Raw genomic sequence first — 26,137 nt, forward strand, 5'->3', positions numbered from 1 at the left:
GCATATCGACCAAGGAAGATATTAGGGAATTAGAGAAAATTCCCCAAAGTCTTCAAATAACGTTCATCGCTATAGTGATGGAAACAAAAAAGGTGTTGTGATGTATTGCTAGCATAAATCACAAAGCAAGGGGTATTATTGCTATAGGAGGCATGATTGTGGAGACATATCTTATTTACTTTACTCTGTCAATAATCACTATACCTTAAAGCACTAAAAAACGCATGCCTGAGAAAGGGAATATGAGAGGAGATTTTGAAAGAGTAATTTATGAAGACAAATGGTTGTTTACCCCACCAAATACATGTGCATTTCACTGAAGACTAAACAGCCTCTTTAATTTTGTTTTTCAGGTTCCTGAATCTGTAATTGATTTGACAGCCTTTCTTACAATAAGTTACAAACAAAGGTGCTCATTTCAAAAGCATTTAAAAAAATAGCATGGCTTGGTCCTTTGTTGAAATGGATGTGGCTCCAGCATTCTTTTCCCGGGAACCAGCACAAGTATACCTTTATGATTTGAGGATAACACCATTTGTACATTTCAATAATCTTCTTTTAAGAGACCAGAGAAGATACAGTGCTCTCTGGAGGGGAATGTAAGGCTCTTACACATCCTAGATCCTAATTAAGAGGATCATCAGCACATTGCCAAAGAGGAGACCGGTAAAGCCTGATTCAAGTTAGAGCCACGCACACAGAAAAAATTTCTTTTGGGATGTCAGGATCGCAGGAGCTGCTCCAAAATTAGACACATTCTCTCTCTATTTCATACTTGAGCAAAAGCAGGAGAAGAGTGTTTGGCATCAGCTCATCTGGGGAAGCTGGCCTCTTTAAAACAACATGGATTATTTGGGGAATGTTACTGCCAACATTATTGCCATCCAGATATAAATATGTACGTGGACTATCATTTTCTTGTAACGAATGGTAAAAGATATGCTGGTGACAGTGAGATAGTCGTGGAGAAAAAAAACTACTTTATCACCTACCTATGACTATGTTTCCCAAGCAGCATTCTCACCAATCACGAGCCCTGTGTGATCATTAGTTCTTGCACATGGAAGCAATGAAGTTGTCTCTTAAAGTAAATCACTCAAGAGTTTTTATAATCTGAAATAAAATTTTCTAATATTTTTCTCTAAGTTTTCCAGGTTTAAGGTTTTAATCTTTTATTATTTATTGTGCAGCAGTTTTGAAGAGCAGGATAAAAAGCACTGTATAAATAGTTGGGGGATCTGCACATGACAATGCTGGGTTTAAAAAGTTAATGTGTGTCATCAGGATGTTATGTCTTGTACTATTCACAATAAAAATTAACTATGCATGGGTTTATCAGCCTTTTGCTACCCTCTCAATTAAAGTTGCTGATAATTTATTTTTTCAGAATTTGTATACAAGCGGGAGCATGGCGTAGGCATTTGTGTTTCTTCCATCAGGGCAAAAGGCATCCCGCTGAAAAGAGCATACATTCTTTTACGCTTTGCTGCCTTCACCTCTAGTAATTTAACTTCAAAAAATTCCACCTGAATTCCATGCTAATCATAGCAAAATGCTGGAGGTACTCTTAAATTGGGGCTTCAAAATAACCTTCTATGACTAGAAAAAGGCATAAAATGTTTCATTCGATCAATGGCACAAACAGGTATTATCTATCGTACAGTAGGAGAAAAGATTGTGCTTCATGTTGTTTCTTCCTACCTGAATTCTGTGACACCTGGAATTTGGCAGCTCAGTACTTTGCTTGAGTTAAGTTCTTTGCTCAGTGAAGTGAAATAACAGCAGTGTATGCTCTTAGGGCTTCATCTTGCTCCACTGAAATCAATCACAGTTTGTCAGTTGACTTCAGGATCAGAGTCTTTAACTGTGTTATTTTTGTCTTAAGGTGTTGAAACAATTTATCTATGGGCCTTGAGCCAAAGGCCAATGAAGTCAGTGGGAGTCTTTCAATCTACTTCAGTGGTCTTTGGGTCAGGTCATATGTTTTGTGTATTGTTTTCCTTCTCTGTGTATTGGTAGTTTTTAAATGATAAAAATCAATAGCCCAGATGGCCTGGATGAGTTTCAGTGCAGATCCCACAAAACCTTAGTCTTATGAGTAACACTTAATGCACAGAGGTCTTTAAGGCAGTAAAAATTTACTTGCCAGAATAAGGGGTTTTCCAAGGCCAGCCCTCAGGAAATTATATTTCTTCTTTTAATTTCTACTGCATCAAATATTTCCTTTTTCTGACCTAAACTGCTCTGAGTGTTTCCATGCATTGCCAAACATCTGCCACGCTTCACCCCAGACATGTCTGCAGTTCAGGTTTCGTGAGCCTTAGCGGTATGCTTCAATGAGAGGTTGCCTGTTTCCCACGCACTGAGTCATCTCTCACCCTAGCCTGTTAAATGCCTATAATCCATCCCTACTCAAGCCTTAGACACACTGGTTTCTTCTATACGCATTACCAGCAATAGGTGAAGTAGCACTTATGTTGGCCAAGAGCAAAGAAAAAGGTGGTAAATACAGAGAGAAAGCGTGCTAGTCTATATACTATCAAAACAAAAAAGCAGTCCAGTAGCACTTTAAAGACTAACAAAATAATTTATTAGGTGAGCTTTCGTGGGACAGACCCACTTCTTCAGACCATAGCCAGACCAGAACAGACTCAATATTTAAGGCATAGAGAACCAAAAATAGTAATCAAGGTTGACAAATCAGAAAAAAAATTATCAAGGTGAGCAAATCAGAGAGCAGAGGGGCGGTGGGGGCAGGGAGTCAAGAATTAGATTAAGCCAAGTTTGCAAAACAGCCCCTATAATGACCCAGAAAATTTGCATCCCGATTCAAACCACGTGTTAATGTGTCAAATTTGAATATAAAAGAGAGTTCAGCAGCCTCTCTTTTTAAAGTAGTGTGAAAATTCCTCTTCAGTAACATGCAAACTCTTATGTCATTAACAGAATGGCCCACTCCATTAAAATGTTGGCTGACCGGTTTGTGAATCAGGAGTGTTTTTATGTCTGTTTTGTGCCCATTAACATGTTGTCTTAAGAGTCTGTTCTCATATGGCTATGGTCTGACGAAGTGGGTCTGTCCCATGAAAGCTCATCACCTAATAAATGATTTTGTTAGTCTTTAAATTGCTACTTTACTGCTTTTTTGTTTTGGTGGTAAATACAGTGTAACAGAATCCAGCCCTGTAGTGAGGATAGTGCTGCAGAGGTAAATGGCTAGTCGCCTTTCCTCCTCCCCCGCCACACAAAAATTGTAAGAGATCTCTGTGGTGTGGTTGGGCCCATTATTATTATTTATACAGCATCGTAAATGTGCACCGTGCTTTGCAGAGAATGTCTTACTTGTGAATACATCAGTCAATTCCTTTGTGAGGTGGAAGGGTACTGCCTGATGAGATGTAGCTGGCATTTTGATACTTGCATTAATGAAAAAAATCATTACTGCGCAGAGCCTCAAAGGTATTTGGGCACCTAATGGCTGCTGTTTCAGTCAATTTCCATGGAAGTTAGGTGCCTGACTACCTTTAAGGATCTAGGACTGCTGCCATAAAATTAGGACACACATTTGATAGAGCTGGTTGACTTTTTTCCAAAGAGAAAAAAAAATTAAGAAGGCTTTTCATTTAAAAGAAATTTTTATTCTGGCTACATTTTCCATAGCTCTGATCTAAAGTGAGAGTTTTTGTGGGTTTTTTTTCCTCACTGGAAAGAAGAAAAAATAAGAGAAATGGGGGTAGAAGGACAAAAGAATGACGGTTTATTTGGTTTTAGCTTCCTTGATCATCTGCAAGTATCTATAAACATTTCAAACGTGTTTTTACTTCCTTCTAAATGTTGCCTGGACAATATAAATTTCTGACCAGCTCCTGATCTGTTCTTTTATTATCATTCTCAACATATGCCTTGTTATAACTTTGAGGCCGTGTCTACACTAGCCCCAAACTTCGAAATGGCCATGCAAATGGCCATTTCGAAGTTTACTAATGAAGCGCTGAAATACATATTCAGCGCTTCATTAGCATGCGGGCGGCCGCGGCGCTTCGAAATTGACGCATCTCGCCGCCGCGCGTCGCGTCCCGACGGGGCTCCTTTTCGAAAGGACCCTGCCTACTCCGAAGTCCCCTTATTCCCATGAGCAGATGGAAGAAATGGGCCAGTCCACCTGCAGCACTGGGAGCACGTCCCCTCCGCTAAGCCAGCGTTTAGTCATTTCCTGTTCAGTACGAGTACAGCCATAGGAACCTGGGGCCATCCAACAGCCTGGATCCCTGTGGCCCTCCAGTGGCAAAGGAGGCTGCAACTGCTTTGTCCTCTTCTCTTTTCTCTCCTGAAGACTCCTCCCATTCTAGTGCTTCCTTGGGGTGTCCTGATCTTTGCTTCTTCTACATTTAGTTTGACCCCAGCAGAAAACTCAGGACTTATCTTGTGGTCTTTCCCTAAATTGACTTTACATATGCTGCTTACAAAGCACAGAGGACTCGGTACCTGCGTATTTGAAACTGTTTCCCAGCGAGAGCAAAAACCCATTTCCTTTTAATGCTCCTGAAGAGCTGCACCATAAACGTACACACAACTACACATTTGCACCCAGCCTTCCACTAATAATTTTGGAGAGAAATCACCCACAATGGGGATTAAGGAAAAGTTTTTTTGAGAGTTCTCATTACGGCAACAGGAAAGGATGCTTGGAAAAATGTGCCCTCTCCTAACATTACAATGGTCTGGTTCTGCAGCAACAATGTACTTCAGCCTGCCCTTAATTTTAAGAATGAGAGGAATCGCATCAATTTCATGCAGCCATTTGCATGCTTGAAGTTAATGAAGTATGTACCTTGCTGACTCAGTGCCTCTGTGGCTTGTTTACTAATAGTACCCGAAATCAGCAGGTATTACTGTTGCTTGTTGAAATTCTGCCATCCCATCTTTCTGGAAACAAAATCTTCTTATTTTCCTTTTCGTCTTTACAAGTGTGTTTAATGTAAAGGGCTGCATTTCCATTGCAGAGCGACCGTTCAGTATTTCAATTAAAGCACCTAGACTTTGGATCCATTTTTTCCCCGAGCAGCCCTACACTTCTATTCACAGTACAGGCACAACACCCAATTAGTTATTAATCCATATACGTGAAAATTCATTAACTCTGCACATGAAGCTTAAGCTATAATTAGCTGTCTTCCTAGCCTTTTGGTTTTAATCTCCATGTAGAAGTTTCCATTGTTAAAAAGAAAGAAGAACTGTATCCTAAAATCTCTGAAGTAGTCACTCCCTGCAACTCCTGTGCAAAACAGTCAGCACAGTGCTGGTGGTGTGACACTGTGCCAGTGGGAACTTCACTTGATAGTGTTCTTGTGTCAGCTACTAAGTACTGGTATACAGGTGTAAATCAGATGAGAATTCTCAAAGGTGAGAATTCTTTGTGTTCCAGTCAATTTTTTCTCATCTTGACTACAAGATCCAAAATGGGTTCCAGCATCAATGGTCCTGCCAGGACATGTGGCCAGGCCACCTGAGAATTGAGGCTTACAGGAAAAACAAACCCATTCACAGATCATTGTCTTGAGCACTGGGACGTTATGTCTCTGTGGTGTCACTAATAGTCCCCAAGAGTACATCTAAAATTATAAGCAGAGTCACACTTCATATTTCTTCTGCTGCTGCTAACAAATCTACAATCCAGAACACACTTGGGGAGGAGGGGGGGATCCCATCCTGACCTCTTGGTAGAAGTATGAGTTTTTAGGAACATGAGACTCAGCATGGCTTGGCCTGGGGCAGCCTGCTCACATGCAAGGATCAGGTTGATAGTTGGGTTTTATTGATTTTATTTACTCTGCTTCTCCTCCCCTCCCCTTTATAACTACATATTGAACATCTCTAATCCAGAACACTCTCATCTGGCAACAGACATAAGCTGCCATGATTGTAATTTGCTGGACAATCACTTATCATAACGTCCCAGTGCTCAAGGCAATGATCTGTGAATGGCTTTGTTTTTCCTGTAAGACTGGATTCTGATTGGTCCTGCCAACACATGTGGCCAGGCCACCTGATGCTGTAACCCATTTTGGATCTTATAGTCAAGATGAGAAAAGTTTGAATGGGACAAAAAGAATTCCCATCTTGGGCAATGTGGATATAAAGGTAGGAAACCAAAACAGTGGGTGTTTGCCAGATACTGGGAGACCCCCATTTACCACCCAAGATATCTGATGGAAACAGCTAAGACAGAATGGGAGGAAGGACTGGGCCCAAGTTAGGAGGTGGCTTATCTTGTAAAAGAGATTATTAGACAACTGTTAAAGTAAGACTTTGCATGTAAAAAAGTTTCTAAGGGTACGTCTACACTACCCTGGAAGATTGACCCATTTAGGTTCAATCTTTTGGGATTTGATTTTGAGCATCTAGTATGGACATGCAAAATTGACCTCTCAGAGGTTGCAGTTGACCCCGTACTCCTCACAGCATGTGAAGAGTAAGGGAGGTTGACAGGAGAAACTCTACCATCGACCTTCCTCTGCATAGACAGCCAAGCTAACTGAGTACAGATGCATCAATTTTAGTTATGCAACTGGTGTAGCTAGAATTGCGTATCTGTGGTTGACTTTCTTAGTCTAGTGTAGAGGTAGTCTAAATGTATAAGGATTAGCTTGTATGTTTCATTTATTTTGACTTAGTAATTTATTTTGATCTGTCTGTTTTCACTCACAATCACTTGAATCCTACTTTTACCTTCTAAAACCACTTTTGTTTATTTTCAAGCCCAGTATGAATAATTGTTACTGGGAAGCCACAGCTCTGCATAGCTCTTTCATTGATAAAAGGGGCTGACCTATGATTTTTCTCTGTGTAAAACTTTCATATAGAATAAGACAGATTTATCTGGCTTTTTGCACCTCTTTGGGGCTGTGTTTCTTGGTGCTGTCAATGGTCTTATGGCTGAGCCCTCCCAGAAGTGAGCAGGGTCAGTATCTATGTTGCTCTACTGGGGAGATGGTACCCCAACTCTGTGCCTTGGCCAAGGGAGACCAGTGCTTCTAGCTCAGCAGAAGAGAGTGGTGGGGTACACCAGAGGGCATGGGGGGCGGGAATTAGTGTTATAATGAGCACACTGGCTGACATTCCTTAGGGGACTCTGTGATCCAACTCATCACATCCCTCATGTTGTTTTCTCACCCCATAATTGATTCAGCAGAAACATTGTAGGGGTTATTTCCATGGGTGCGAGCTAGAGGTAGTACCACAGAGCACCAATGGGTAAGGTTGGAAGTCGAGGAACATTACTGGTGCTCCTGAGACACACTCAGAAGAGAATCAGGGATTGGCTATACTCACTGGAAAGTTGATGCTGCTGAGGTCAATCTTCTGGGGTTTGAATTAGCTAGTTTAGTAAGGACTCACTAAATCAAATGCTGATGGCACCCCATCACCCTCTAACTGTGAAGAGTAAGAGAAGTTGGTGGGAACGTTTCTCCTGTCAACCTTCCACTGTGAGAGGAACACAAAAAATCTATGTAATGTACATCAGCTTCAGCTACTCAAATCATGTAGCTGGAGTTGTGTATCTTACATAGATTTACTCTCCTAGCATAGACCTGTCCTGGGTCAGGACCTTGTATGATTGATACTACAGTAAGTGAAAAATCATGTCTATTCTGTTCTTGTAAGCTTGTGGAAGGTACCATGAATACTGATATTGAAGATAAGCCACCACAGCAGGTGTTTGACAGCACCATCTAAACCAGAGTTAGGGACAGTTAATTCAGTCTATAGCCTGAATGCTCTCATACCAGTACAGTCACTTAACACAGATACAATAAATGGTGTGTCAGGGGTTCTTTCTTTCTGTTTTCTGTCCTTTAAGGATTAATATTTAAGGGGAGTATATGAAGCTAATCTGCCTGAAATATGCTTATTTTGACTTTAGAAGGTGTAACAATTAAGCCCAGTTTCTGCCAAGGAGCTTTTGGGATTTAGAATTGATACCCCTCTGTTGCAAAAAGAACCAAACATAAATCAGAGGATGATAACAATCATATTCAACTTCTAGTGTGAGTTCTGGGCAATGCTATGCTAAATTTGCTGGCAACTGGTGGATTTTCATTGCGCAGGTCTGTAAACAAACATATTACCTTTTCAAGAAGTCTGTGCCAGGTGGTTTCCTTATCTTATCAAATCTTAACAGTGGCATTAGAAGGTCTTTTGCCAAGAGCCATGAAAAATACAAACAGCACAGCCTAAAATCCTTATTTTATTTAGCTGAGAGCCAACTGATACACTGCCAATTTTTTAAAGGGTTTACAGCTAGCCAAAGACAACAAACAGTGGGTGTTTGCCAGATACTGGGAGACCCCCATTTACCACCCAAGATATCTGATGGAAACAGCTAAGACAGAATGGGAGGAAGGACTGGGCCCAAGGTAGGAGGTGGCTTATCTTGTAAAAGAGATTATTAGACAACTGTTCAGGTAAGACTTTGCATGTAAGTGATTATCTGCCTCCGTTTATCACCAGAACAACTGCAATAATAGTACGCAAGTTTCTCCAAACTACCCCACAAAACATGCGTTTTTTCTTTATGTAGCCTTTTAGGTTGCTGATGGATCAGATACATGTTAGATATTGTACTCAGAATGGGCTAGATTCAGGAAGGGTGCATAAGTCAATTATTGAGATTGTAGATTCTTTGGAGGCAGGGACCATATTTTAGTTGTGGGTTTGTAAGGCGCCTAGTAGGAAGGAAGAAAGGTGCCTAGTAGGTTGGATCCTGGTCCAGGGCTGGGGTTTCTGGGCTGTACTGAAATACAAACCAACATCAGGAAAGGAACTAGAGATTATGGCCTTAATAACTATGGGCAGGAATTACTGGGCGAACGTCTATGGTCTGTGTTATACAAGAGGCCAGGCTATGGTCACAGTGGGCCCTTTTGGCCTCAAACATCTATTAAAGGTACATTAAAAAGTCTGTGGCGGGCTGAACACTGAGGGTTCGTACATGCAATTCAAATCCAAATCTTCAGAGCTCGCAGGTGCCCTATCAGACATTACAGACAGGCACTGAAGTTAAAGGAGGTACCAACCGAAGATCTAGTTCTAGGATGGTTTTAACCTACTACTGTTACAAATGTCCTCTAGACTGAAAGCAGCTAGAGAACAAACCTCTCTTATTCACAGTGGTATTTTTCAGCTTGTTTACAGTTTGTTTTCACTGTGGGCCAAACTTTCAGCTATCTAGCTCCCAAAGATGCAGATAGATGCACGCAGCACAGCAACAGGGAAGAGGCAAAATTTCAAAAAGAGGAAAAGATGATTCAGAATAACCAGAAAGTGTCCAGCAGATAGGAGCAAGTGCAATATATCAACACAAACTCATCATTTTTTTAAAATGATTATTTATAGCAATATTAGTCCAGATTCATAAAGACCCCATCACCAACCAGCGCCTTGTTGTGGTTAATCCCATACAGGCATAGAACAAAAAGATGACAAAAAGTCATTGTCCCAAATATCTTGCAATCAAAGTTAATGGGCAACTGACTAGAGTTTGACAACAGAATCCTTGTAACACATCTATGACTGTAACAGAGCCAGATTTTTCAACTGCCTAGCATGCACAGCTAGTCAGATTTTCAAAAGTACTCAGCATTTTTCAGTGCAATGTTTAGTACTGAGCACCCACCATGATTTTGAAAATCTAGATGCTTATTTAGTTGCTTAAGTGGAAGCTGGACTCCTTTGGAAAACCTGGACCTCAGTAAATAATATCAATGATTAATAGCAATTAATGAAGAAATGGACCAAAGGTCACTAGGACCACTGGCTTAAAACAAAGTCCAACAGCTATTTAGCAGAAAGTTAATGGCCGATGCATTTTTTGGAACAAGAGGAAGAGGCAAAACCAAAAATACACCTAATCATGAAGAATGTTCTCGGCAGCTACATGAAGCAATGTCCGTGCCCAGCTGTTAAAAAAAAAGTAGAACTTGAAGTGGTCAATATGAGGTGTTCTAAATATGTAAGATGTAGAGGCTGTCCAAAGCCTGCTTCTAGCAGAAAGAATTTTTTTTTTGTTTGCCTCATGTGGGAAACAGTGACCCCCGCCAAACTCCATCATTAGTTACAATAATTAGAAGAGGCTTGAGGAGGGAGTGTATGGATGATTGCTCCTAAAACGAACAGTCTCATTAATTTATCACAGATTTTTAACTCGGCTTCATTAGGTCATGTTTGTTGAAGGCCATTTAGGACTCTAGGGATGTGCCTGTACTTTAGATTCCCACCAAGTTGTCTGGAAAAAGGAAGAAAATAGCGTTGTTGTTCACTGTGCTTTGCCATTGTGTGGAGGGAATTCATCCCATTCTTAGTCTTCTAATCAAGGGAATGTGCTGTATGAAAACAAAGTGCCTGATCCCCACTCTCTTGCTCTTCGTGTAGTCATTTGCACAGTAAGTGCAACATTTCACAACCCCTACCTATCTCCTGCTGAATGGGCAGCATCTTACTTCCACTTGGCATGCACTATCTGCACATGGTAGACAGCCCAGTGGAATGCAGCCCCCAGCTGATACAACAAGTCTCAGGAATGTAATGTTTTATCCATGTTCTTTACATCATCATTTTGTGTCAGCTGGGGAGCTCTGGTCTCTTGCCTTCAGTCTGAAATCATCCCAGGCTTTGTCTTTTTAAAACATCATCAATCCTCCATGTGATGGCACCTGGTCCTTCGCTATTTCTGTGGCTGTGAGCACAGCACACCCAATCACCTGGGGATACCAGGTGAGCTGCTGCCTTCTGCACTAATACCCATGCTGGTCCACAAACTCTCTAGTGGCAGAGCTCTTTGAGTGCTACAGCTGGTCGCCTTATTCCCAGCTGTCTGATAATTTTCCCGAGGTGTGTAGCCATCAGAGCCACAGCCTGTTTTACGGTAAAAAATGCAAACAGTTGCCTTTGTCCCATTGGACTGGAAAAGTAAGGACCCAAGTACCCAGGATAACGCTGTTTAATTACTTATTACCTATTATTTTACTCTGAATCCTGTGACCAGTTTGAGTCTAAGCTGTAGGATTACATTAGACCTGATCATATCTATTTAGTTCCCTGAAATTGAAGGCGTGGGATTATTCACATACAGTCAGTAGTGGTCACAGGATGGGGCCCAGCATTATTCACCTTCTTAACACAGATCAAAGTAACCTTATTTCCTGGCTACCTTTTATTTTAAGTTGTTGGGGGAAGCAAACACTTTCTACTGTTGTCTTTTTAAAAGATGTTTTGGATGGGACTTTTAAAGGTGCCCAGCATTGGTTTAACTCTGATGTCAATAGAAGTCTTACCAATTAATGTTTGCTATTTCTATTGTGGTAGAATCCAAGAGCCTCTGTCCAGGTCCTCAGGGTAGTAAGTGCTATAGATTCATAACAAAAACATGGTTCATACCATCTTTACAATCAAAAGAAAAAAAGTGAGACAATAGCTGCACATAACAAGCTGTGATGCAATTTCAGTTATTGTAATAATCAGCAGTCATGGTGTGCCAGCTCTCTAGCCATCGTTAAGTGGTTTGTAGGCATCATGATGTGGGCGCGTTTTAGAGATTGCTGCAATGGAGGATAAGTCAGTGGTTTTGTAGGGTGACCAAAAGAACATGCAGATGTTTGTTAGAAGCTATTGACTTCAGTTAGACCAGTGCTAACAAGCACTCCTGAAAATCACACCTTTAGTTTCAGTAATTGAGTTAGATGTTTCTGCTGGATTGAGAAGACTGTAATTCCACTGAATAGATGCAACACGGTCATTTGGGAATACAAGGTCCTCTGCACTCCCCTCCAGCTTACTTCAACCGTGACTTGAGGGAAGAGGGCAGCTTGCTTCATTTCCTTCACTTCTTTGGTTAGTAGCAGACCCTGCTAGCGGAGTTGTTCCTCTGCACTTCTGACCTCACACTTGAGCTGGGCTAACCTGGGTTTTGAGACCCTTAGGTTAGCTGTGCAGCGTAGACATAGCCTATCTGGAGTGTGCAACAGTTTTGCTCTAGAATACATGCTCTTCGACTAACTGGACCACATTGACTTCTCACATGGGTCTTACCATGTTCCCATTGGCATAGATGAAATATGGGAATTAGACCACCAACATTTGGTAAAGTGTGTTCCACTGTCTTGAAGATAAAGTTTTCTGTTGATATGCACCCCCCAACTTTGCAGTGTTTGCCTCTAACAATTGGACAGCTGTAACTCGAAAATCAGGTAAAGGGAAAAGGAAAGAAATTCATGGTTTATGGACAGCATCTAAAAAATTTTATTGGAAATATTTATGTTTGTAGGTTTGTGGAATTTTATAGTGAGGAGTTCTGAAAACTGCCATAAAATTTTGCCTTGGGGGTTATGATTACATTTGTATCTGTCCCAAACTTAGATAAATAAAAAAGACAGTTTTTACTGTAGAGCTTAAAAGGTTAGAATGGTATTTGGTCTGAGAAGAACCTTTTATAGGTATGATGTTTTAAGAATATTTTTTAAAAATATCAGTAGAAAATACAACTTTACATTTCTTGATAAAGCAATTTTACCCTTCATGATACGGAAAGGATAATGTTAAAAGTGAGGTCGCATCATCAGTCAGTTCCTTTCTGCTAAACCAGTCTAATTAATTTTTGTACATGCAGACTGCTCTAAACAGTAACTAGATCAGTCTTGTTGAGAAGAATTATGATTTCAAGGGAAGCTTTAAGATGTCCTGAGATTTGATGTAAGAGTCATATTTCTTGGCCACAGACCTCATCCTCCTGCTGTTTGATCTGGCTTCATGTCCAAGCAACCTAATATTATGTTGAAAAGTAATAATGTCATGGGGCCCAGATGTCCACAGGATTGCACCCGATGAGGATCTGTAAGCTTGTGGAGAACGTGAAGAGGCAGCAAGCAACATACAGAGTTCTTCACAAGTGTATGCTTGGTAATAACATGAAAGAACGCCATGTTTGTAAAACTAAACTCTCCCTTTACTAAGAGAACTATTCACAGAGATGCTGTCATTGTACTGATCATTTTAACCATGTATAGGCAGATTAACTTCCTGGATCTTCTTCCAAACTCTTCTTCTCCTGCAACCTATGCTCCTTCCTCCACGTTTCCATACAGGTTGCTACATCTTTCCAGTGAACAATTTTTGTTGCTGTTGCGTCTTTTATTGAAGCATTGGATGACTTGTTGAGGCTAGATTGAACTGGCCCATAGCTCTTTGTAGGAATTTGTCCTTTAACCCTCATCCCATTGTGTACGATGAGGCCTTCAAGTGTACTGGTCTTTGAACCACTCTCATTAATATTATCTCTTTTGGCAAGGGACTTACTTCCACTTTGTTGCTGCCTTTGTTTTACTAGGTGGCATCTTGCAGGTCCCCTGTATTGACTGGATGCATTGTTTAGCCTGACTTTTCTTCTGACAGTGGAGGGCGTCAGCCAAGTCTGTGCATCCCATGCTGAAGCCAGTGTCTTCACTTGTATTTTTAGCAAGCTAGCTATCGTACAGCTAGCGTTGGGTACATCTGCAAGAGAGGTAAATCACACCTGTGAATGCACGGTCAACACACCTTCAAAATGAGCTGATCAGTTCTTTGCACATCTAAGTCTAAAATTGCTGCTTAAGTTTCTGAGATGACAGTGCAGCTGTTAAATCCAGCAGCGTCAAATGAAGTGGTCCTTGCTCTAATAGTATGGTTGTAAATTGGCAGTTGAATGGCTGGCCGCCGCCTTCTTGTGCAGTGCATGGGCATTGGGATTCTTTGTATCTACTGCATTCATGCTATGTATATCTTGTTCTTCTGTGGAAGTCTACATCCTTCACCACTGCATATATTGCTGCTATTTCCTTCCCTGGGTAGTTACAGTGTTGGGATAAAAAGTGGTTCTGTTTCCCACATCCCTTGTACCATTGTTGATAGCCTGGGCATTTTTCTTGATCACGGTTTTGTAGCTTTCCACAGCATAGACACTTTACCATGTTGGTTGCGTTCTTGTGCAGTCTCTATCCTAATTCTTGGTTTCTTTTAGATTGAGCCTGTGTATCTGTTCTGCACTAGTAGTTGTCCTTGTTTTGGTTCTTTCCCTGGAAAATTCAGCTGTCATTGCGAGTTGGTGGCATTTCTCCAGGTTTAGATCCGTGCCCTTCAACAATTTCTCCTGAAAACTGCAATCACACAAACGATCCTCTCCTTAATTAGGAAACCTGTTAATGTCTCCAAACCTGCATGTGGGATGTCACAATTCTCAGCTCTGTAATGAAAGAATCTGTTCCCTGTGTTGCTTCCTGGTTACAGGTGAACATGTGCATGGGCGCACAACACAGTCTATACAAAACAAAAAAGCAGTCAAGTAGCACTTTAAAGACTAACACAATAATTTAATAGGTGATGAGCTTTCGTGGGACAGACCCACATCTTTGGACCATAGCCAGACCAGAATAGACCCAATATTTAAGGCACAGAGAACCAAAAACAGTAATCAAGGAGGACAAATCAGAAAAAAATGATCAAGGTGAGCAAATCAGAGAGCAGAGGGGGTAGAAAAAGCGGGGGAAGGTCAAGAATTAGATTAAGCCAAGTATGCAAACGAGCCCCTATAATGACTCAGAAAATTCCCATCCTGGTTCAAACCATGTGTTAATGTGCCGAATTTGAATATAAAAGACAGCTCAGCTGTCTTCCTTTGAATAACGGTGCGAAAATTTTTCTTCAGTAACACGCAGACTCTTGTCATTAACAGAATGTCCCACTCCATTAAAAGGTTGACTAACTGGTTTGTGGATCTGGAGTGTTTTTATGTCTGTTTTGTGCCCATTAACTCTTTGTCTAAGGGAGTTAGAAATCTGTACAGTGTCACTCTGTCTGGAGTCACAGTGCTCAGCAAACAACTGTCTCAAAATTTGGGGTGTTATTCCTGGCAGCAACATCAGAGCTGATTGTGATGCATACAGATGGGGGAAAAATTGAAGCTAAAGCTCTTTTAACCATCTAATCAGGGAAACAAGGATGAAAAGTGAGTCCTTACCTTTTTCCACCTCTAGCCTCCCCCCGCAGTCAGCTACATGTACTCGCCTGCCTACAGAAGGATTTTTCCTTAGAAATGCAGCACTCCCAGTGGTCTTGCAATGTTTGCTGCCAGGCTGTTTCATTTCCAGGTGATGTTTTGCTTGTTTGTTAATCACACCCTCTTCCCTGCTGCGGGTCTTACTAAAACTGACTACTACCACCGTGTTTCCCGTACCATGCACTGCTGGGTAGCATGAAACGATGCCATGCTTGTCAGCCACACAAGCACTTTGTTAGAAGAACTAGTTACAGAAATTCTGCAGTGAGCATTCAAGCTCTGTTCATGCAAACAGGCTTCCAGGACCATTGCCTTCTCCAGACTCTTCCTTCCAGGTTGCTGCAGAAGGCTTATGCTGTACGGAAGCAGTGGTGGAAACATCAGGCTATATTTTGCCTTTTGTATTTATGCCAAGCTGGCACTGATGTGAGTGAGTTTGTTTTGTAGCTTGAGGGTGTAATGGGGTCATGGCTTTTTTTTTAAAGTGTATACAAGCATTCAGCACTAGCTTCTGAGCACTGAAGTGTGGTAAAGGAAGAGCTGGTGAATTTGCGCTCTTTGTTAGTCTGCATTGAATAATACCAGCTGTAAGCTTAGGTCACTATTAGCCATTAGCTCCTGCTCTTGAAATAAGATGAAGTGCCCTTAGGATGGGGAAAAGGAACAAAGAAAGTGACTACTTCCTAGAGCAGGGGTCAGCAACCCTGTCCCTCCTCCCCCCCATGAGGCACAGGAAGGGGCTGGAGCCGGAGCCTTAACCAGAGCACCATCACAGAGCCTGAGCCCCTGCTCAGGGAGTAGGGCCAGAGCCCCCATGGGAGGCAGGGTAATGAATGATTAAGTTAATTTCTTGGCCTCAGTGTCACCCACTGACAGAAAGTTCCAAAGGTGAAGTATATATTGTGTAAGAACTCGTATTTTTATCAGTTTTAAACTTGTTGCATTTTAGTTTCCTTTTAATGCCCCCTTTTTTCTGTGTCCTGTGCAGGGAACCTAGTTTTCCATGATGAACCCACCAAAAGTCTCAAATAAAAATTGTCATTTTCCATAATTAAAATTAAATCTGACAGTTGGGCTTAATTTATTTATGAATGGAGCTGTTGTGTATAGGACTATTAGTGACTTTAAAAAGTATCACTGGTACTCGAGCCCTATATAGTGGCCAAAAGGTCACATTTAGGCACTCCTCTTCAGAAAGGTTGCTGACCCCTGTCCCAGAGTAACACCACAATGGCAAAATAGATGGATGACACCACATTCATCCCTTTCGCTCACTTTAGCTGAGATATCGGTCGGAATGAAACAGGTTCTGAACTATTGTAGGTCTTGACTGGAGCTATTTTCTCCTCAATATAAATGGGTTAGTCTGAAAACATTTTTGCAAGCATTTATTCTGCTTCCCTATTTTCGCCACCTTGAGCTGTTAAGAGTCCAGCATCCCTCACTGATACAGCTGTTTCCTTGCAAAACAGGAAATTATTTGTAAACTTGCAGGAAGATTTCTTTTTTGCAACTAACTGGCTCTTTGAAGAGTGGCTTTGTAAAATAAACTAAGTGCTTCACCTTTCCCGCCCCCTCCCCAGGCTACTTGAAAATTGCTGACAATCTTGGTAGACCACTTAATGATCTTTCCAAATGTTGTGTACACTGTTAGTGAACTATTAGAAAGTGCTTTGTTTAAAAGCTCTATAGAAAAAAAACTTAATAATTAACAGGTTTTTGTTCTACAATTAAAACATACACAACTCGTGCCTTTCTAATATGATGGATGTACCCGTTTTTGTGAGCAAAGTTCGGGAAGCTGGGTGAAATATTAGTCAGCTTTAGCCTTAGCTCAAGGTCAGCATTCATTCTGCTTCTGTATTTGGACAAGAGGCTGGTAAATTATGAGAATCCTGTCTCACACAGGTATGTAGTAGCAAATGCTATCAGAAAACACCCAGAACTTGCAGACAAAGCTGTGCACTTACCTATTCTTTAAATGCAAAACTCAGGGAATGTCTTTTAAATTCTGACTGTAATACTTCATCGTAAGAAAGATCCAACAAACACTTTTCTGCCTAATTCGACATCTTACTGATTTCAATTTTGAAAGGATTACATATCCAGTTGTTTGGTTCAGCTTCTTCTGGAAAGTAATCTTCAAACTGGTGCTTAAGAGTGACAAAATGTTCTTTGATGTCTTTTTAAAATTTTTTTCTGTCAAGAACCTGTTCATTTTCAGACAGAAAATCTTTCAGTGCTGGAACATTAAGGGGAACTCCATGCGGACCGTCTGAAGTAGCTTGAGAACCTCTGAAGTGCAGCCTGCAGAAGCAGTTCTAAATACTGCAGCATAAAGTATGTTACTAGAGCAGGGATTCCCAGACAATGTTCTGGGGGAATACTGGTGTTCCACAAGCTATGGCAAAGCGTTCCACCATTGAAACTGAGTAATGACAGTCTTTTCCCCATTCTCAGGGAAAAAATAAATTTTGAGATGGAATTTTCTTGATTTTACAGTTTTCTTGAAATGACGGTACAGTAACCAATTTTTCTTAACATTGCTGCTTGCTAAAAGGCAACAAGCGCTTACTTTGTTAAGTCATCACTTGCGTCTGTTAATAGCTTTGAAGACTTAGACCAGCGGTGAGTAACTTTTTTGGTACAGGGCCAATTTAAACTATCGTTGCAATCCAAAAGTCCTCGTGGGCTGCAGCAACATGAAAATAAATTTTTATTAAACAGTTTTTTTAAAATAAAACTAATTTAAACATTTAAAATATAGGAAAGGTAAGCAAGTTAAATAATTAATGTTCCTCATGATTAGTATGATGATGTAAAAAAGATAAAGCATTCCACAGAGAGCACCATGACATCCTAGTGTTCCATGACCGGAAAAGTTTGGGAACCACTGCACTAGAGCATCTAGCGTCATTACAGGAAAACGTATATTTTTAAATAGTGACCTGTAAGAGTGTGAGAGGGAGGCCCGGCAAGGCAGGGGTTGAACGAGGCCTGTTGGCCCAATCAGCCCTACCCTGGTTCACCTGTGGCCAGTGTCAGGCCTGAAGGGGTGTAAAAGGAATGAAGCCAGCCCAGTTTGGAGCTGACCAGCCCAGAGGCAGGAGCTGGCTCTGAGGCAGCAGGCCTCAAGCCAGAGCTGCCACCTGGTCAGCTGCTGGAGGGCGCAGCCCAGGACCCTCCCCCAGGCACTGAGGGAGTGGGGAACCCACCCCCCGCCCCGGGAACCCTTCTCCCGCCAAAGGGAGAACTAGATTCTCAGGGCCACGCCCCAAACTTAACCCATAGACTCTTGGGTAGGGCTGAAGACCCACCCAACAGGCTCTGGCCAGGGGCCCTAGCCACTAGGCCACCCGGTCCCAGGTGCGAACCGCTCACGTGATCATTCAAAAATGTGCTGGTACAATGTAAGTCAACCCCAGAATATCTGTGCTACTGGCATTCTGGCATTGGCCATGGTCCAAAGACAGGATACTGGGCTAGATGGACCTTTGGTCTGAACCACTATGATGTTATGTTCTTACAGTATTTGAACCTATAAACTTTGTGAAAGTAGAGGGGAGGTCTCACAAGAACCAGTTTTCCCTGGAATTTCCTGTGCTTCTTGGCTGAGATTTTCAGGTGTGCATGGAGCTGGTCTAAATCTGTTCTCAGTGATTTTAGTGTGAGCCAAATTAGGCCAAAACTAACTGATGTCAATGGGAGCAGAGTTAGAACAATGCTGGACATTTGATATTTCCATCCTCTGCTTTGAGCGTATTGGAAGTACTCTGAGAAAAGGATGTGCCAGTGCTCCTAAAATCTTTGCTTTCTGCTATGAACTAGCACATTAGGAACTTAGCAAAAGGTTGTATCACTCACGGTTGTAACAACAGTGCTTTCTTTGCCGGTGCTTGGTACTGGCACCTCAGCAACCCCAGTTGCAGGATTGGCTGGGGGAGAGGGGCAGAGAGACAGCTGAGTACCAGCTCCTTTTTTTTTTTCTTTTCTTTTTTTTTTTTTTTTTACAAAAAGGCCTATGTAACAACGCAATCCTTTTATCATCCACATTTATATACAGTAAAGTAACTGCCTCTCCCGCAATAACTACATATTCTGCATTCAGTGACTCTGTAAAATGGTTTTAGACTACACTGTAAATTTGTAGATTTGTAAATATTGTACCACTGAAAAAGCTTAAACATAAAAACCATCTGAGGCCCCTGCTCAATGAAGACAACAGTAAACTATCAAGACCTATCTGAATGTGCATGTAAACTTGGCTAATACGCACTGCTAAATGCGTGGGGTCAGAGTTCAGCATGCAGTGGACTGGGTTTGTGGCAAAATCATTGTAATGGCACTTGGGTTAGATCAGTGGTGTCCAAAAGAAATTTAACGACCGCCACAGGCCCGCTACCTGCCTCCCCCGACTCAGGCACCGCCTCCCCGAGGCAGGTATCTGACCCCTCAGGCAAACTGCTGGTGACTCACCGGAGCTGCTGCCACCGGAGGACGTGCCTCTGCTGCTTCCGTCATGCGCTTGTCCCACCGAGTGGTGGGGGCACACGCATGGAGCAGGTAGCAGGCACGCCACATGTGCAGCTCCAGTGAGCTGCTTTGCCGCACTGTGGTGTCCGGTTCGCCACGTGTGATGACAGCAAAGCGAATTGAACACCACAGAGCTGGATGCAAACGATTGGAGTGAAAGCACAATGGGTAATAAACAATGGGTTTAATAAACAGTATGAACATTGCACAGAGGAGTCAAGAAAGTAATCAGGATACAGGCAGTAAGAACTCCTATTGCCAAAGGCTATTTGGACCTGGGGCAAAAGAGAGGAAAAGTAAAGAGAACAATCGAGTAGTTCACCAGCGAAAACCTCCCTCATCATCAGCTATTCTGGAGGCCACAGAATAACACAGTAATACTCTTACTAGAACATTAAGCCCCTTTGTTTTCAGTGTAAACCAATTTCTACCAGATGCCACAAAAGTATTATTCTTTTTTTTCCAAATTTCAGCTGGATTTTGTGTCCTTCATGTGTATAAAAATCTTAGTTTATTAGGAAAATATACATTGCATGAGATATATGTACTGCCAGCATAATTGGTATTAATCTACAATCTGCAATAATAATTGTATTAATCTACGAGAGACACACTACAAACAGGTCTGAATGCAAGCCCTGAAATGTGAGCCCATCCAAACTTACTAATGAAGCCCATGCCCACCATGTACACATTTCAAGTGCTGAGCGGATAATAGCTTAAAAATTTGACACACTCAAATGAGAAGAAACCAAAACTTTGGAATCAGAATACGTTTCAGAACACAAGGAAGTGTTCCAAAGTTTTAGAAAAACAAAAGCATGTGAAAAGAACGAAGCTGAGTTTATGTGCTATAGAGTGTGGCCCAATTATTAAATATGATTATTTATCAGCTCGTAGTTCTAAGTCCACAGCAGTAAACTTTCTGCAAGTGAGGTTGGAGATGGATTGTTTTCTTAAACTCAGAGGTGGCATTGTGTTTTTTGTGTTCCCCTTTTCCATTGTGGAGCAAACCACATTAATGAACAGAATTCAAAAGATTCAAGGACTGAATGTTTTTTTCCCTGTCTTTCTTCCCACCAAAATAAACTCCATATTTATCCATAAAAAATATTTTTGTGCTTATTTTCAGTTCTCTGGTTATTGTGATAATAAATGCTGAAATTCCTAGAAAAAGTTAAATAAGGGCCCTATAAAGAATGCCTGTACACCTAGCAGCTTTGAGAGCTGTGCTTTCCTAAACAAAAGGAGTTAAGAGGAAAGGATAAAGCAGGACGAGTTCTTCCACTTATGGCCTGTACAAAGCAAAGTCCAGTGCTCAGACTCTCCTTCCCTAGAGGATTCACTGAACTTGACTAATTAGCCCCTGGTATCTGGGGATCTCCTGAGGCATTCCCAAAAACAGCCGCTGTACAGAAGCATGAGATCAGTTGGGCCACATCTCAGCAGCAGCAGCCATTCCACTTCAGTTTTCCTCAGGAATTAAAAGGATTCTTATTAACTGAGTGATAAATTGCCTCCCTCGGCAGGCTGGGCAAAACTTAGAATCACAGAATCCTAAGGCTGGAAGAGACCTCAGGAGGTGATCCAGTCTAGCCCCCTGCCCAAAGCAGGACTGAACCCAACTAAATCAGTCCAGCCAGGACTTTGTTGAGCCGGGACTTAAAAACATTTTGGGGGTGGAGATTCCACCACATCTCTAGGCAACACATTCTAGTGCTTCACAACCCTCCGGGCCTAATCATGTAGTTTTTCGTGATATCCAGCCTACACCTCCCCCACTGTAACTTGAGACTACTTCTCCTTGTTCTGCCATCCATCCCTACTGAGAACAGCCTCTCTCCATCCTCCTTACAGCCCTCCTTCAGGAAATTGAAGGCTGCTATCAAATCACCTCCTCACTCTTCTCTCCTCCAAAATAAGCCCCAATCCCTCAGCCTCTCCTTGTTCCACGGACTGGATCAGGTTAGTAGGAAGCAGGCACAGCGGATGGTTTCTGCTGTGAAATTCTACAGTCTTTGACTCCTCTGTCAGCTAAGAGAGAGAATAGTGCTAGAGAGGGAGTATGGGGCTACAAGGAGCTGTCTCAGAGCTCTGTCTCCCTTCCCACCAAAAAATGTTGGCTGCAGCTTTCATTTTATTTGCTGTCTCATTTACTTCTCTCCCTCTCTGACCCAGCACTGCTGAAAGCCCAGGAGCAACAGAACACAAAAGCAAATATTTTCAGGAACACATTGTACAAGTCTTGACTATGCAATGTGCCTCATCTGCGTGAGACAATTCCCAAGAGGGTGGGCCTAGATCAGGAGCAAAATTTCTTTTACAAACACAGAACAGGTTGTTTGTAAAGCGATTGGAACAGTTAGTTCGTGGTTCAAAAATGCTGCGTCTCTTGTCCTGGAACATCAGTCTGGGCTTCCCTACATAGCACTAGACAAATATGATTAGCTAGCTTTAGGTCTGATTAAAAGATTACAGGCATCTTGGCTGTTGTACTTAGGATGGGAGAAGAGAGTGTGCATGTGAGGGTGGGAAGAGGGAATCTTTGCAAACATTTTGGGACAAGGACCAAATAGACAGGCTTTTACTGTTCTATGTACGATGTCTGGCACAATGGGGTCCTGACCGGGTCTCTTAGCTCAGTGGTTCCCAACCCTTTCACTACCATGGCACACTTTGAGACAAACAGTTCCACAGCACACCCACTTTTTCATGCATATAAATATCATAGTTACTTACATGTACTATGGTTGTGGTCTTACCGGAGAGATTGGCAAAGCAGTAGTGCATACAACAAACTAAACAAGGATCAAAGACATTAAGGCTAAATCTACACTAGCCCAAATCTTCAAATGGCCATTTTGAAGATTACTAATGAGGCACTGAAATACATATTCAGCTCCTCATTAGCGTGCCGGCAGCCGCAGCTCTTCGAAATTGCCGCGTCTTGCTGCTGCGCGGCTCGTCCAGACGGGGCTCCTTTTCAAAAGGACCCCAGGAACTTCGAAATCCCCTTATTCCTATCTGCTCGTGGCCATTTCGAAGATTTGGGCTAGTGTAGACACGGCCAAAATGTTTCAAATCTGCCACATAATACACCATCTTACACAGTGAGCAGAGACACGTGTTCAAAAGTCAAATGAGTAGGCGTGAAAAATTTCAGCAGCTACTTGATTACGCGTGAGTCAGGAAGGTGGTTCCAGAGAGCAGGCTCAACTTCCCCGCCAGGCCGTTGGAGCGGGGATGCAGCACATACAGCATACATTGTTGTATGCACTACTGTGTTGCAAATCTCTCCTTTTGAAAAAGTGTCTGTGCTCGCTGTCTAAGACAGTGTATTGTGTGGTGGATTTGAAACATTTAATATATTTGATCCTTGTTTGGATTGTTGCAAATGTCTCCCGCCCTCCCTTCCCCTTGCCACAGCAGGGAGCAGAGGCCAGCTCTCTCCCAGCTTGTCTGGGCTGAGAAGCAGCATTTCTGGTGCCTACCAGCCCAAATGGGCTCCTGCGAGGTCGGCATTTCCCTTCACAGTGGGTCTGCAAAGAGCCACTGGGGGAGTAGGGGAGAAATTGATGAACCCCACTCCAGCTGGGATTCAGGCAGTCTTGCCGCTTGAGTCCCAGCTGGCATGTGGTCAGTAATTCTCCTGTGGCCCCCCAAGGCCCCATGGTGGCTCTGTAAAGAGCCACACTGAGGGGAAATTGATGAAATTTGTGGCACACTTGGACAGCTGTCATTGCATCCTGGCGTGCCACAGCACACTGGTTGAAAACCACAGTCCTAGATTCTCCTGCAATAAGAATAAGAATAACAATTATAATAATAAATAATGTATAACAAAAGTAACCACAGCATGAATATTTTCTGAAGTCTGAAGTACACTGTCTAGACAATGTTTAGGCCTCTATTTGTGACCGTTCACCATAATTGTGTGTGTTTTTTTCTTTTTCCTTGAAGAAGCATCCATTTAAAAAGAAATTTTACAGCTATGATCAATCATTTATTCTGAGGTGATTATTCTCAGTGGATTGCTCTGGAGAATGGTTGGTGACCACAAGATGGTAAGATGGATTCAATTCATGCATAGGATAAGAATAGGGCAGCAGGTTTGTGTAATTTTTGGTGGTGACCAGAACAGGTCCAATTCCTGTCCCCAACCCCACTCTTATAAGATTCTGGGGTGAGGTCTCTGGGTGTGGGGTGTTGCCAGGAGTGAGGTGTTTGGGGGTGTGGGAGGGACTCAGATCTGGGCACACATGGAGTTGGGGGTGAGGGCTCTGACTGGTAGGGACAGGCTCTGGGGTGGGTCTGGGCTGGGATGAGAATCTCAAATATTGGGATGCAGCAGGCAGGTTACTCTGGGACTGGGGCCAGAGAGGACTTCTCCTTCCCTCCTGGCACTCACTCAGGTCTCAGAAAGAGCCCACTCAGAGTTGCTAGCTGGGGTGGGAGGACTGTCATGAACCTCCTCCTTCCACAGACACACCAGTCAGCCTGCCAACAGTGCCACTTCCTTCTAGCCATGAGTCTCAGACCTGGTGTCTCTTGGGGAATGTTGTCCTTCTGGGGAGCCAGCCTACAGAGAAGAGGAGGGGGAGGGCGGGGTATGAAGAATCCTGGAAGCTCAGGATGATGTAATTCAGTGATGAACCAATTAGAAACATTTCCAAATAGAGTGTTTTTGTTGTTTTGACTATCCCAGTTGATTAAAAATTTAGATATTTTGACATTTTGTCCTGATTTGAGACAAAAAAAAGTTCAAAAATACTGGCATTTTCTGTAGTCATTCTGATTTTTCTATCAGTGGTCCTTGTATTCATCCCACCCTTTTTCTGACATGTATTTTGATTCTGGCATTGAGCGGCCACAGACCATCTACTATGATATGTTTATACAAAGTGTAGCACAATGGTGCCCCACTTCCCATTGTGCCCCATGCACCACTGTGTCACAAATTAATAACTCCCTAGCCAACTTGCACATTTGGTGCTTTTGTCCAGGATTAAGTGGCGTGGAGGGGAAATTATTTAAAAAAGATTCATCGTGTGACCAAATGCCCATGTCCTTAAGATCCGGCTTCAGCAAAGGATCTGCATTTTAAACAGAATGACAAATTATTAGTTTCCGTTGTTGGCAACTAGACACATTGTTGCACATTTTTGGAAATAAAAAAGCAAGTGCTATTGGACTGCTTTTTTTTGGATAGTATATAGACTGGCATGGCTATCTCTCTGTTACTAATCAACCTGCAAGGCCACTTGAAATGGAGATCCATCAACTACATGAAAAAACTTGCCCAGATCCAGACAGACATCATCTTTCTCTCCCAATGCAAGAAAGTGGACATTGTATGTAGGGGACTGACAGTGAAAAACCCATTACAATCAACGTACTACACTGACTACAGCGAGCATCTATGCCACACGCTCTCTAAGAAACTGAGGAACCACTTGATCAAAACCCTTTAGAATAAACAAAAGATGATTAAAAAATGAACTCTCTGAACTCGAAATTCTCATCAACAATCAGGCATCCACGCAAGACCCCACAGAACGAGGCTATACTTATACAAGACAAGAAATTTATAAAACACACTTCCACTTCCTACAAAAAAGAAAAGACAATACATTTTCTAAATTACTTCATACCTCAGGATAGTACAACTACAACAATGACAGCTCTACTAACAATATTGTTAACCTTTCCATCTACCAACTCAGCCCAGCAGAAGACTCTTTCTTAATACCGGGGTCTTTCCTTCTGCCCCACTTCCTCCATGAACTTAATACAATTCTGTGGTGACCCTGACACCTGCTTTCTCCGCCTCCATCTAAAGGAATTATTCCAACACACCTATCAACAACAGTCTGACTCTCTCGACCCCCATCTACCAACACCAAAAGAAGAAGAACTCTGTGTGGACTCCCCCTGATGGTCGTAGTGAACATCTGGATTTCTACATACAATACTTCCACAACTGCATTCAGACTGATGTTATACGTAAACAATACCAAATGATACACAATCTCAACTGTGCTGAACGCTATGCTGTCCAGAGTCTCCAAAATAATCCAGACATTATAATCAAACCAGCTGACAAAGGCGGTGCTGTTGTCAGCATGAATAAGTCAGACTATGAACTGGAGGCATCCAGACAACTCCCCAACACTGAATTTTACAGACCTCTCTCCACTGTTCCCACTTTGGAATTCCAAAAGAAATTATGACAACTACTTAAGGAGCTCCCTGCTGCTACTCAGGACCTTATTCATTCAGACACACCATCTAAGCCCCAACCTGGATTATGCTATTTACTTCCCAAAATCCACAAACCTGGAAACCCTGGATGCCCTATTATTTTGGGTATTGGCACCCTCACCACCTGACTATCCAGTTATGTGGACTCCCTCCTCAAACCCTTTGCCACCAACACTCCCAGCTATCTCCAAGATACCACTGACTTCCTGAGGAAATTACAAAACATCAGAAAAGTTCTTGACAATGCCATCCTTGCCA

Source organism: Carettochelys insculpta, chromosome 4 (genome assembly GCF_033958435.1).
Source record: "Carettochelys insculpta isolate YL-2023 chromosome 4, ASM3395843v1, whole genome shotgun sequence".
Classification (NCBI taxonomy): Eukaryota; Metazoa; Chordata; order Testudines; family Carettochelyidae; genus Carettochelys; species Carettochelys insculpta.